Raw genomic sequence first — 14,735 nt, forward strand, 5'->3', positions numbered from 1 at the left:
TCAGAACGCCCAACTCCTTAAACAGGTGTCTACGAGATGATCGCATTATTTCATAGACATTAAAAGTAAACTCCTCCTGAACAGGCCATGAAGTCCCAACGGTACCGACCGGCCGCCGTGTCATGCTCAGCCCACAGGCGTCACTGGATGAGGAAATGGAGGGGCATGTGGTCAGCACACCGCTCTCCCGGCCGTATGTCAGTTTCCGAGACCAGGGCCGCTACTTCTCAGTCAAGTAGCTCCTCAGTTTGCGTCACAGGGGCTGAATGCACCCCTCTTGCCAACAGAGCTCGGTAGACGGGATGGACACCCATCCAATTGCTAGCCCAGCCCAACAGCGCTTAACTTCGGTGATCTGATGGGAACCGGTGTTACCACTGGGGCAAGGCCGTTGGCCCACATGACATTACTGAATGAAAATAAGCAAAATATGTCAACTTACTGATTTCTCTCTCTCTCCCAAGGATTTGCTATGATCCTAAGTGCAAATGTGGCTGAACTAAGTTGTTTTAAGAGTTCCAAAATGTGTTTTTTCCTATTTAAGTTATCATTAATATGGACACCTAAGAATTTTGAAGTTTCCACCCTATGTATTATTTCATCACCAAGTGTTACATTTATCACTGGTGCAGTAAGCTTAGAGGTGAACAACTGAATACGAATTGTCTTTGTGAAATTCAGGGTGAGACCATTCTCAGAAAACCAGTCAGTCATACTTTTGAGAACTTTGTTCACCATTTCTGCCATTTCTGTACATATACTGGGAGTGATTACAATACTGGTGTCGTCTGCGAAAAGAACCAATTCTGCTTGTTGTACAGTAGACGGTAAATTATTTACATATATGAGAAACAGTAGTGGACCTAAGATTAAGCCTGGGGGAACCCCATACGTGATTTCTCCCCAGTCAGAATTATGTCCCTGAATTCTGTTGGTTTTAGTACCAAGAACAACTTTCTGATGACACAATTCCACGAGGCCTGAGCTCCAAGTAAAAGACGAGAGATACGCTTTCTCACCGTAAATACTCATACTCCCATATGTACTTTACCACTAGACGTCACGAAAGATGGACCTCACCGATTAAAAGGAGGCGACTGGCATTTTCTTAGTAGAGAAGCAGCTAAAGTAAAATGAGTTGCTCAGGAGTATTTCATGACTGGATGTTACCAGAGTGTCAAATCCATCAGTGACATTTCAGACCTTCTACAGGCGCTCAAGTCGAGTGTTGGCAGTGTGATTGCGAAATTGAAACGTGAAGAAACAAACACAGGTAAACCAAGGCTAAGCAGACATCATGTACTGACCGAGAGGGATCGTCGAGCATTGCAGAAGTCATTGTTAAAAATAGCACCAAATCAGCGGAAGGCAACAGTAGTGAGCTCCAAAGTGCTATCTTCGGTACAGATAGCGTATTGACTGTGTGTAGCGAGTTAAAAAGGATGGGCTGCAATGGTCCAGCAGCTCCTCATAAGCCACAAATTTCTGTTGTCAGTACTAAGCGAAGCTTGAGCTGCTGTAGAGAGTGGAGTCACTGGACGATGGATGACAGGTAATGGGTGGAATGGAGTAATGAATCACAATACACCTTGTGGCAATCCTGTGGAACGGTCTAGGTTTGGCGAATGCCTGGAGAATGTAAACTGCCATCATGAGTAGTTCCAACAGTCATGCACAGAGAAGATGGTGTCAATGGTACAGGGGTATTTTTCTCGATTAGGGTGTAGTCTCCCCTTTGGGCTAAGAAAAACGCTAATTGTAGAAGATGTGAATACATTCTACAGCACTGTGTACTGCTTATAGTAGACAAAGAGTTCGGAGACTATGAATTTCCGTATCAGCATGAAAATGCACCCTGTCATAAGGTAACATCCGTGAGTCAACGGTTTGTTGTTGAAAATAACATTCCTGGAATGGATTGTCCTGTCCTCAGTTCCGACCTCCCTCGTTGGAAAACATTTTCGATGACTTCGTCTACGATACAGACCCCACTGTTCAACGTCACTACCTTATCACATGTCTCCCCTTGGGAAAGAATGGGCTGCTAGTTCTCCACAGGCATTTGGACACCTCATTGGAACTATCCCCAGCGCAGTTGAGGCCGTTAGAAAGGCGGAAGGTTAGGTCCACTAGAAGGTCCTGGATACTTTTTATCAGACAGTGTACATTAAAATTCTTAATGACGAAACTATGCACCACTGCCATAAATTAAATGCCAAAAATTTCGGAGGCGTTTCAAGGAAAGAAGGCAGCTCTAACAAGGGTGTGTCCAAGCAAGTCCGTCCAATGGACAATTTATCAGTTCCATTGATATTTGTACATATATCCGTTTCCAAACTTTTAGCCGACTTATGGAGAACAATCTAGAATGAAAATTAAGGCTCTACACAATGGCAAATCAGTTATTTACTCGGGGGCTAAGACTTCGAATGGCTCTGAGCACTATGGGACTTAACTTCTGTGGTCATCAGTCCCCTAGAACTTAGAACTACTTAAACCTAACTAACCTAAGGACATCACACACATCCATGCCCGAGGCAGGATTCGAACCTGCGACCGTAGCAGTCCCGTGGTTCCGGACTGCGCGCCTAGAACCCCTAGACCAGCTAAGACTTTGGGGTTCCAGCACAACCGCCAGCAGGGAACGCTTGAGTGGTGGCATGAGCCCCCTCACATACTTCTCTGAGTAATTCGATCTTCCTCTCTAATTGCATGCCTGGAAAAGTCGCTATTCTTTCACACGCGGACTTCCCACAAAGCCTCTCTCGTCACCTGGGTGGTCCGATGACAGGCGGGCACTGCTGATCTTGAAAGGGTTAAGCCGATGGGTGTGAGGGAGTCGAGTGGATGCTTTCCAGATGCCGACATTGTCATAAGAGCGGTGGCGACACGCCCACAGGGGCCTGACGGAGCGGCTGGGCTAGAGATTCCATTAATTCGCAGAAACTTAGTGAAAACCGTTTCTGGCGGGCTACCAGCGAGGCGTGGGAAAGACTTGTGTTCCCAAGCAGTCTTGGAGGGCAAATTCCCGCGTTTTCTGCAAATTCGTAACCGTGATTAGCTTGCTCACGGCATAGCTCCGTGACGTAGCAAAATCGGAGAAATTGGCGCCAAGAATCTCCACTGGTAGTGCTTCGGCAATAGAGTGGAATTTTCCGCCGGTTTTCGAGTTGCTGATTGGAACGTTTAACCACGGCCACTGTCGTGGGGGCGGGAATGTTCTGTGTTCGATTTGTACGGGTGCTCTTGTGAGGGTTGGCTCTCGCCTTTCGGTCGGAGTAGGTTACAAGACTGAGCTCTCGCAGCTCTGGACAGGCTGCCTTCCGTTGGCTGTCTAATATATTTTTATTTAATTGTAACTGTTTGACGAAGTTGCTGAAGTTCCGACTTCAACGTAACTTTCCATGTACAGTTGGCAATTGAGCGTTCTGCGTACAAGCAGCCTATGTTGTCTGTCTTGAGCAGTTTTGGCTAAAGTTGACTGTATCGGAGTTACTGTGTGACTTCGCTTTTTAAAATCAGTCACTGTACCCTCAGTGATTGTGTGGCGAGCCTTCTTTGTCTCCCTCAGAGGCGCATTTGTATTGCTAGGAAGTCTTTAGTCTGGAACAAAAAGACCAGGATAATTTGTTTCGGGCTATACTCGTGACATTATCATCACCATGATGGGACGTCGAAGCAACCATCCATCGCCTCCAGTACGCCAGATCGTGTTCTTGCAGTTAAGAAGACAGCTTGGTAATGTATGTCCGCAGCACTGGCAGATTAGGTATTTTCCTAGGTGATAATCAGAGCTCAGCAGAGCGCACCTGTTCGTCTTTTTCTAACTTTGTTCTGTCTTGGGTGTTCATTGTCTGAGTTCTCACTACTGTAGTAGCAATTAATGTTGGGTTGGCTGTGTGTTTCTCTTAAGATTTGAGTTGCAAGGAATTGGCTCCACATACCATTTCATCATGAATGTCACAATCTAGTTTAGGGCAACTTCACCTCCACAGCATTTATTTGAGTATCCAATTTGAGCCAGTTTGATGTATTGTAAATGTTTCATGTGTTTTGTTTATTATTTTGAGTTTAGTCATAATAAGTCATATTGTTATTTTGGACAGAACTGTCATTCTGTTAATCGGTAGAGCAACCCTTTCATTTCTCACTACGTTAATGAAACTTTCCTCTATTTAACTTATTTATGAAGTTAAATTATTGCAGGTGCCAAACTCTCTTCTATTCCACTTGCAGGGTCGATTACAGTCAGTTCGCGTTTCTTTTTAATCCATGTGCAACTGCAAAAGTCGGAATTAGAATAGGGGGGGAAGGCTTAGAGCATCATTTATATATGAAGATTCTAGAAGAATTTAGCGTTAAATACACTGCTGGCCCCGGCACCTCGCACGCTCTAGCCAGCTAAAGGCGCACGCTCATAGGCCGACCGTTCCTGCTGACAAGAACATACCCCGTACGTTCGTGAGTCCAAGGAAGGCGACCAACGTAAAATAGAAAGTATCTACATAAAACAGAAAGCAAAACACCTTGTACTAAACAAAAAAATATCAGAAAGATTGACCGTCGTCAAAAGTAGAGTTGAAACGACTGAAACAAGCAGCATTCCAATCAATCCAATGGTTCAAATGCCTCTGAGCACTATGGGACTTAACATCTGAGGTCATCAGTCCCCTAGACTTAGAATTACGTAAACCTAACTAACCTAAGGACGTCACACACATCCATGCCCGAAGTAGGATTCGAACCTGCGACCGTAGCAGCAGCGGGGTTCCGGACTGAAGCGCCTAGAACTGCTCGGTCACAGCGGCCGGCTTCCAATCATTTACATGCTTCTCAAAGCCGTAGTATTGTTTTCACATTCACAGTTAAGTGAAATACTTGACAGTGAATGTACATCTGATTTTATATCAATTACATTATAACACTGCCAAAGTTTTGAAAATTTTTGGTCTAATCAATTGCATGACATACACATTTCTCAAATTTTCCAATGCTATATTTCTTCTGGTTTGCAGTATCCTTGAAGTAATGCTATTTAATAAACACTGGTGTTAACAAATTAGTAATTTATTGTTACTGTATTAAAATGGTTCAAATGGCTCTGAGCACTATGGGACTCAACATCTTAGGTCATAAGTCCCCTAGAACTTAGAACTACTTAAACCTAACTAACCTAAGGACATCACACACACCCATGCCCGAGGCAGGATTCGAACCTGCGACCGTAGCAGTCCCGCGGTTCCGGACTGCAGCGCCAGAACCGCACGGCCACCGCGGCCGGCTACTGTATTAAAAGATTTACACGTTTGTTGTTGTTATTTTTAAGATAACAGACATGTTCAAACTCAGAGGGGAATGGAAGGTGAAGAAGAAAAGACAGTCTGTAGACATCAATAATGTACAGTGAAAGTAGCCTACCCATTGATCAGCAACAAAGATATTCTGCAATGGATGTAGTCATTACGCAACTGCAATGTATGTAGACGTTACACCTCCCACCCCCCCACCCCACCCCCCCCTCCTTGCCAGCCTCCACAGCCTAAATCACGAATAGAGTGACCTTTCCCATTAAGGTTCAATTTCCTATACAGGACGCCATTATACACTGTCTGACCAAAAAAGTGAAGCACTCACAAGACATGGTTGGATGTGAAAATAATTTTGTGCATTTATACACCATTGTGAGGTATATAAATGATCAAAGTTACAATTCTCTGTGACAGATCCTAGTAGAACGGCCACTAGAGTGCGTTAGTGTTTTCGTGGTAGTGTTGCTGCCAGATCTGATAGGGTATACAGTGGGCACAGACAGCATCAGATGTTGAGTGATCACTGTGAAGGAGATGCCGCTTACTCATGTCAAACGCGTTATCAGCATCTGATAGAGTCTGAAAGGGGTTTCTTTGCTGGCTGGACGAAATATGCAGTATCCAGATTTGTGGGCATTCAGATGTGACCGAAACCCGATGATGGATTGCATCGGAATGTGAGAGGCATAGTACTCGTCAAGGTTCCAGTCGATCACATCTGGCCACCACGATGGAGGATTGCCATACAGTGCTCTAAACACATCATCACTTCTTTACATCTGCGCCTGTCGTCTGAGAACAAGTAATAGACTCCTTGCCTCATTCTGTATCATCCACTACCATTGGTTAGAGACAGTCAGTAGCCAGTCTGTGGAATTACTTTCCAATGAGTAGGCTGCCGTTAACACCAGAATAAGAATCGCTACGTCTGGAGTGTTATCGTAACTGGGAAGCCATGACTGCTGATGGCGGCGCATTGTGCTCAGCGAGGAATCGTGGTTCTGCACAACCTGGATGGCCATCGGGTATGGAGGCTTCCTGAGGAGAGGTCCCACTCTTCCAATGTCTCAGAGCGGCACAGTAATGTTACTCCTGTCGTTAGGAGGGTGTGCGGTGCCATCGGGTTACAACTTCAGATCACTGGCAGAACGCTGACGGTGCAATGGTACATCACGGACGTCCTGCATCCTGCACCCTCATGTGACAGTATCGTGGTGCCAGTTTGCAACAGCACAATTCTCGTCCACACGTGACACTTTCTCTGTGAAATATTTGCGTGACTTTGACGTATTTTCGCGACCAACAAGATCCCAGATCTGTCCCCAAAAGACCATTTGTGAGATCAGGCCAGACGCCTGTCCCAGTGCCAGCATCCAGGATGTCAAGCAGCAATTTGCAAGAGCTGTGAACCTGCCCGCCTAAGGAGAGGCTACAACGGCCTTTTGCCACTCTTCCCAACCGTATCTGTGCACGAGTATGGGCCAGAGGGAGGGCAACGTCATAATTGGACTCATGCTACAAGTTTTTTTGATAATTTTACTTGATTTATTAATCACTGAATAACGTCAAATAACCTCTCAGCTGATTACGTAGGCTCTCCCGGCGTAATAAGTCTTGAAAGTCTCTTCGGGTTTGCTGCCGGATCCTAAAATCAACTTGACTCGATATTTCGACGATCCAACTCGTCGCCACCTTCAGGAAAATGCTGCTTCTGCTGATGAGTCCCCCTGAGAACTGACGCCAGGCTGCTGCTGCTCACATCTATTACTTTCCCCTCTTTGGGGAAGTGTGAGGGGGAGTTTGTAGCCTTTCGGCTTTTACTCCCCTGTGAACGTGTGTGTGTGATTTTTCTATTGTTTTTTGGTGTCTGTGACTTGTGATGTTTGTTGTGAGTGAGTCTGGTACTTGCCTGAGGTAGGCGAAAAGATTGGTGTTATATGGGAAGGAACTGGATTAGGTATTGGGTATTGGGATTTTCTCTTCGACTTAATCGTCGAAGATCGTCATAGGGCGCTTATGCTTATCGCGGGACATGTCATACCGACCTAGGGAGTGGATGAGTGCATTTCCGGATCTGGAAGAACCTTCATAGAAGGCCCTCGCCAGATCCTGGAAACGCTCTCTCAGGAATGGGATTTCGGCTGCGGCGTGCAGGTCGTCTGTGGGGAATCCAAGAGGTAGGTGCAGTGCCCTTCTGAGGGCGCGGTTCTGCAGCCTCTGGAGTTTGTCCAGGTGCTGCTTTGCCGCGTATCCCCAGACAGGGCACGCATACTCCATTACCGGCCGGATCGGGGCCTGGTATACATTTACTACTACTGGGCAAGGAAGGGAGCTGGTTGTGTTCAGGATAGGGTATAGGATGGACATTCTGGCGCAGACCTTCCTGTGGACCTCGTCTATGTGGGGTTTCCACGTAAGACGAGAGTCCAAGGTTACACCAAGGTACTTGGCGGTTCTGCGCCAGGGGAGTTGGGTTCCATTTAGGTGAAGGTGGAGGGGGGACGTTGAGGACGTTCGCGCCTTCCGAGCCTGCGGGTAATCTGCATTGCCTGTGTCTTCTCCGAGTTGATGGTGATGCGCCAGCGACGGGCCCAGGTTTCTGTTTCATCTAAAACCCTTTGTAGCCTACGAATGACCAGGTCCTTGTTCGCGTTTCTCGTGTAGAAGGCTGTATCGTCAGCGTACTGTGCAGTGTGCACCAGGGGGGCCGTTGGAGTGTCCGCAGTGTACAAACTGTACAATACGGGCCCCAGGACCGATCCATGTGGCACCCCAGCACGAATACGCCTTCTGGTGGAGGTGGCAGTTTCTACCTTGACGGAGAAAGTCCTATTGGTGAGATAGCTCTTGATCAGCTGAACTATACTCCCGGGAAACCCTTGTGTGGACGCCAGGCTGCAAATCGACGTCCTATATAGGCCACCGTTCAGTACACGGTGCATGCGCCGCCCATCACGGCTGCTGCCCTCCAGGACAGGGAGGTGGCGCCGCCCTTAGTGGAACACTGCTGGCAACGATATATCGCACTCAGGGCCGCACCGAAGAACGTTCAATTTTGATGCGAGATAATACAGGATTCCACGTCTTGCTAAGAGGAAACCCATTGTTTCTGTTGATTAAATTATCAGCCAACCTAATTTCAATCGCCTCTTTATAGACACTGTTCCAAAAACCAGAAATGTTGGCTACTGCCACAGTTTCATCAAATTTCAAACTGTGTCCCTCATTTAATCAATGTTCTGCTACTGCTGTAACACGCAAACATAGAACTTGTTGCATAACTCTACAATAGTTTGACGTCTGCTGTATTGGCCAATATTTAGAGACATCCGTTCCACGACCCTTCTTGAAAACAACTATGATCTGCTCTTTTCCAGTCATTAGTAATGCTTCGCTGGTCCAGAAATATACGGTAGAGTGGTGCTAGAAGAGGAGTGAGTTCTTTGGCATAGTCTATGTAGAGCGGTATAGGTATACTATCTGGTATTCTGCTATTAAGAAATTAAGTGGACTTCCTATGTCACAATAATTTTTTCCACATTTCAGAGTTCATTCGATGATTGAAAGGTGAAACTGTAATGCCGTCTTCCTTAGTGAAATCTTTGCAAAAAGAAATTTAGTGTTTTGGCCTCCTCTCTGTCATTCATGATTTAGAAGTAATTGTGGCCATTGACATACACGCTCCTTGTAAATTCTGGTATTGCACTCTTTCACCTCATGCCTGCACCATCGCTACAGATGCCTTGCCGAGGATGTTACAAGATGTTGTCAGAGGGAGACCATGAAAGGACGAAGATAGTTTTCTGAGGAGAGTACAGTGAAAGGAGCTACACTTCAAAAAGTATGCATCAAAACCACACATGAACTATGTGAATTGTTCACCTAGAAACAATAACAACATCGACATTAAGAGGACGCGGAAAAGGTGACTGCGAGAGATCTAACCGCACTGGTCACAACATAAAAACAGAGGAGGAGAAGATAAGGCAAAATATTACAACACAAACGGCCATGTAAACTGATTAACTTACATGTGAAAGCAGATGAAATGCCAGCCAGAACCAGTTAGTTGCTGTAGACAGGAAGGACAACGTCACAAACACTGCAGATCAAGAGATCATTGTGGACACATTCACCAATGAGACCGGCGAAGGATTCGTTTACATTCTCAGCACCACAGAGCGACGAATCGAGTGTGAAGTACGCCGACGCGTACTTCAGATCAAGAGACCATTGTGGACACATTCCGCAATGAGACAGAGGAAGGATTCGTTTTCATTCTCAGCAACACAGGGCTACGAATGGAGAAGGAAGTCGGCACGCGTCAGCGAAAGAGATGACGTCAACAACAGCGAGAGAGGCTGGGGGATGGTGAGTGAAGAGGACAGCGACTGCAGAGGGACTGACGTCATACACATCTGCAAGACAAGACCACAAGCGAACTCAGTAACGACGTTAGTCGATGCGACGTCACTTAAGACAACACGATGTGGGTAATGGAGTGTATGGAATTGGATCGGTACAGCAACAAAGGCTAAAATTTTTTGGAGATAAAATCACTGTAAATTTAAAGTTTTACAGAAAGTAAATCTCTGATGAAAGAAATTGTTAAGGGATGTGACCAAAACAAAAAAATCCACAAAATCTGAAGTTACGAGGACATGCTGAAAAGTAATGCCTCTCAATTGTGTATGTGTGGAAACAGTGGATCCAAGGCGTCGGATAGTTGCAGATGTTGCAGCGCTCGTGTGTGGTCTGATATTCATGCTGAAGGAAAGGGTGCTCCATGTGTGGACGAACTCTTCGAATCCGAAACTAGATTACAATACATTGTTTCTCAAGCACCGACATAGTTATGTTACACACCGCCATGTTACACTTTACAATTCAGACCCATTTAGAGGCAGAGGACTGCAAATAGACGTGAAGATTAAAGATGTAGAACGTTAATAACTCCTTTGTTATATCTTATAAGCTGTGCGAGTTTTTACGTCAAAATTCAGAGGTTTCACTTTTCACCACAGCCTCATATAATGAAAGAAGAAGTCTGAAGACCATTAATCCGACCGTTAATGTGTGGGAGCGGAAGTGACTGAAGAAGAGAGAGAAAAGGGAGAGAATGATCACATGGCATCAACAGGAAAGCGAAGGTGAAGATGTCACAGTAGGAGAGCAATGGGAGGAGGAGGACGAGTTTTGGGAGGAGGAAGAAGCTGAAGAGTGAAAGACATATGAGTGGAAAGGATGGAAGGCAACGACAGTGAGAAGGACGAGGATGCAAACGAACGATGCAAATGACGGAAGAGAAGAAGATTGTAATAAAGAGGAAGAAGGACGAGGGAGGAGAAGAGAAACCAAAATAGGGTACAGAGAGAGATGGCAGGGAGAGGGAAAGTGAAGGTAATGAAAAAGAAGAGGTTCTAGATAGAGAGAAGGAGGTAAAGGAGCAAGGGAGAGACAGTAGTATAGAAGGTTCAATAGAAGAAAAAGAATTTGAAGCAATAATATATTTCATAGAGAGTTGTATAAGTTCAAAGGACCTAGTAATTTTCATACTACAACAAACTGATTTCACTGAGAAAACAAACATGACAGTACCGATGTATATATCAAAGCAAACGATTAAAAAAACCTCCAGACAAAAAAAAAGAAAATGGTTCAAATGGCTCTGAGCACTATGGGACTTAACTGCTGAGGTCATCAGTCCCCTAGAACTCAGAACTAGTTAAACCTAACTAACCTAAGGACATCACACACATCCACGCCCGAGGCAGGACTCGAACCGGCGACCGTAGCGGTCGCGCGGTTCCAGATTGTAGTGCCTAGAACCGCTCGACCACCACGGCCGGCTCCAGACAAACAAATATGAAGCAGCAAGCCAGAAATGCTAATGATGTGCACACATGAAGAGGGATTTTTATTAAGTAAGGCTGAAAGGTGTGGGGAGGCAATTAATAGTCCAACACAGGTGAAATTTTGCAGAATGCTGATAACAGCTCTTGCAGACAGTGGCAGTATAGTTGCAGCCATCTTAGAGGTGTTGTATCAATACATATATGACTGAGAACTGCAAGATAGTAACGACGTCAGTACCAAAAGTCAGAAATGAAAGCACTACAGGAACGTTAACTGAAGCGTTACAGCCGGCCGAAGTGGCCGTGCGGTTCTAGGCGCTGCAGTCTGGATCCGCGAGACCGCTACGGTCGCAGGTTCGAATCCTGCCTCGGGCATGGATGTGTGTGATGTCCTTAGGTTAGTTAGGTTTAACTAGTTCTAAGTTCTAGGGGACTAATGACCTCAGAAGTTTAGTCCCATAGTGCTCAGAGCCATTTGAACCATTTTTGAAGCGTTACATAACAAATTTACATAACCATTAATCCAGAGATTTTGAAGTAAGGCAAGATTTTTTATTAGTGCTGAAGTTCACTATAGATATTGCACTAGCAATGGATATGCTGAGCAAGTATGAAGCTAAGGAAGACTTTGATTGTGTGCATGTGGAGCTTGCAATAAATGACAGGACTGAAAGGATATCCTTTCACAGAGTTATATTGAGAGAGGAGGCATGAACATGTCGATTGAAACTCATAGAGTCCAAATGGAATGATTTTGCTGGGCAGGAAGCATCTCCCAACTATGGGATAGCAACAGTCAACAAGACAATAGAGGAGCAAATAATGGAAAAAGTAAACAGCACTGGAACTATTGCCATCGAAGAAAGAAGTCACTGAAGAAATTACTAATAAAAGCTCAGAATAACATATAATAATCAGAATAACATATAATTATGAATATAAGCTGAAAGTAAAACCCTTTCAGCTGTTTGTAGCAAAATCGTATCCAATACCTTTACCTAGACCTCAGTTGTAGAAAAATGGAGCAGTGGGACACGACCAAAACAGCTAATTCAGCCTACAAAGACCTTTGTTTGTTGTAAATAAAGAAGATGGATCAATACAAGTAGTTTTGGATGCCAAAATTGGCAAGCGAGATATTAAAATATTAAAGCAATACATCATTCACAAATGAAGAAGATTCAGAGTGGAAAATTTATTCGTCTGAGAAATTTATTGACAAATTAATTGATTACATCCATATCAGTCATGGTTATCTTTGAACTTGAAATGTCTGTCAAAGTTGAGAGAAACTGTTATTTTCAAGAATACGAGGAGGAGGACAAAGCAGCCCATTAGTACTTTAGACAGTTGCGAAAAGATGAAAAGCATGAATAAATCGATTCAAGGAAAATGAAAACCTTTCAAGAAGACGAGGTGTTAGAACTAGCAGCCAAATATTTGTTTGGTCTGCTCCCTAGAACTGTTGGAGAAGGCTGATGCATTTTTGTCAAGTCTGATATATTCACTAAGTTCATTAAACTACATCGAATCAGTACAGCAAGCGAAAGGGCAGCTGCAGCAATAGTTAACTGATATTGAGAAGAATTGGGTAACCTAAAGCAATAATGTCAGACACTGATACACAATTTATGTCCAGGGAGTAGGAGAATAAATTAACATCTCTTGACATAAAAATATTACAGACAACACGATAATATCCAGCGAGTAACATATCAAGACGTTGTGTGAGAGAAAAATCATGACTGGTAAAAATCTATTGTTTGGATAACACACTGATTGGGGAAATAATATTCAACAATTTGAAAATGTCACTAACCGCATACCTCATGAAAGTACAGATCAGACACCGTATTTAATGATAAAAGGAGAACTACCCCTCAATTTTATCAGAGAGAATATGGGCTCACCCCAACAAAGGAGAATTTTAATTGAAGATTCAAGAGCAACTATTAGGAGAAAGGGTAAAAGGAGGTGACATGATGAAAAAGGTGACATGATGGAAGGATAAAGCATATAAAATTCCGAATTAGAGACTGGATTCTAGTGAGAAGTCATAAGGAATCCAGCGAGGAAGTAGCAGCAACTGGAAAGTTTCTTGCTTTATACGGGGGAGTCTTACAGTTTCCGGAAAAACTATTGACAGTTTATAAAAATGCACTGACCTGGAGTCAAACGAAAGACATGAGATACGAAACGTCACAGAACTACAAAAATGTTGTCGAAAGGGAGACTAGATGAAAAAACGATATATTAAGAGAATTTGTTTACAAGGAAGATTTCTGCAGTTTTTTGTTCATAGTTATTTCTATGTATTACGTATTGTTTCACTTTGATCACCTTTACGTAATGCGGTGAAAAGAATCCAGTGAGAACCAGTGCAGCGGTTATAGCTCTCAACGCAACGCAGTACACTAGTGGCTGTTGAGAACACCAGATGTCAGAGTTCAAAGCGAATGGAGTGCTTTATCTCGCAGGAGAGAGTGCTAAATGCAGTGGAGAAGTGTTGATAAACATAGAGGTGTGGCTTATGAATCATCTACTACTAAGCACCAGCATGAACAGCTGAAGCATGGCTACGTCACAGACTGTTGATAAACATTTGGAGCAACCAGCAAACTCAAAGGTGCGTAGTGTACTCTCGTCACGTAGTGATGTTAATGCGTGGGAGAGCGACTGTGTATAGCTTATTTCAATTTTGTTAGTTATTTCAAACATATAAATGAAAATGTAACAGAGCCATATATCTTTAGAATATTCTAACAAGAATAATTGTGTCTTATTCCAATTTATGAGATACGTGTAACAGAGATACTCTCCAACACAAAATAAAACTATACATCTTCAATGATTAACTACATATGTAATGAAAATTTTATATAATTTGTAGATCCTTAATTCTATTTTATTTGCATTTTTGTGTAAATAATACGTATTGTTCTATAAATCTGCTGTAATATTTTATGTGACTCTAACTGTATGCAATTTATACGAATAAAACGCTTTGTTCCTGCAGGACAAGTTTTGCCTGCGCAAAATTTTGCCAAGCAGAAAGAGACAGATGAAAGGTGACAGTCTGTGCTGGTACTCGATAATGGAATGATGGACGGATAACGACATGTTGTTTAACTAATGAAAAGAGTGATCATTTCGAGGAAAGGGAGGAAATTACTTTCTTATGAAAGTTAGGTTTTACGAAGAGAAGTGAAGTAAAGTATGAAATAAATATACAGTCTTGGTTGCGGAAGTTTTTATTTTAAAATTCCAAAAACGCCTGTGCTTGTGGTAGACACAGTCAGATTACAGGAACTTTCACTGCGCACGACGGCCGTAAACTGATGAAAAATTAGCAAAATGTGAGTGGGATATAAAAAGTTGAAAATCCTCAGTGCCAGTCAACTGTTTTTTTTTATGTCTAAAGCAAAACAAGCATGAACGTCCCCGCTGTCAAACATAGATCCTATGTTAAGAAGTTAATTTTGTTGTTGTTGTTGTCTTCAGTCCAGAGACTGGTTTGATGCAGCTCTCCATGCTGCTCTATACTGTGCAAGCTTCTCCATTCCGAGTAACA

General features: G+C 43.6%; 1 pseudogene; it reads right to left on the bottom strand.

Annotated features, from left to right (window-relative positions):
• Positions 1-278: 278 nt before the first annotated feature.
• Positions 279-396, bottom strand: LOC126426964 (5S ribosomal RNA; annotated as a pseudogene).
• Positions 397-14,735: the final 14,339 nt, after the last annotated feature.

The sequence above is a fragment of the Schistocerca serialis genome, chromosome 1, assembly GCF_023864345.2.
Source record: "Schistocerca serialis cubense isolate TAMUIC-IGC-003099 chromosome 1, iqSchSeri2.2, whole genome shotgun sequence".
NCBI lineage: Eukaryota > Metazoa > Arthropoda > Insecta > Orthoptera > Acrididae > Schistocerca > Schistocerca serialis.